This window comes from Penaeus monodon, chromosome 22 (assembly GCF_015228065.2).
Source record: "Penaeus monodon isolate SGIC_2016 chromosome 22, NSTDA_Pmon_1, whole genome shotgun sequence".
Taxonomy (NCBI): Eukaryota; Metazoa; Arthropoda; class Malacostraca; order Decapoda; family Penaeidae; genus Penaeus; species Penaeus monodon.
The window spans coordinates 4,530,243-4,530,660 of NC_051407.1; positions in this window are offsets into that span (position 1 = coordinate 4,530,243).

The following is a 418-nucleotide window of genomic DNA, read 5'->3' on the forward strand; positions in this document are numbered from 1 at the left end:
AGGCCTTCAGCAAGTCGCACCGGCGGGAGGACAGCGGTGTGGAGGTGGGCCTCGAGGCCCCCGCGCAGCACTTCTACGGCCTGGCCACCCCGCACCGGCGCCGCCACGCCTCGTGCGACACGCAGCCGGAGGAGGCCGACCCCAACGACACGACGCTGACGGGGCCCGAGGGCGGTAGCGAGGCCTCCGAGGCCGAGGACGGCGGCGAGGGGACCCTGAGGTTCCGCCGCAGCCGCAGCCATCAGTTCCGTATGGGGCGGAGGTTCAGCAGCGGACACAAGATGATGGAGAAGGTGCGGAAGGCCGTGCACTTCGGCCGAAAGACGCTGCTCGACGACTCCGCCATCGACGTCCACAACACCAAGCACGACGCCAACAACGCAGCAAGGTAAAGGCCCCGCGAGGTTTCGTTTGGCAA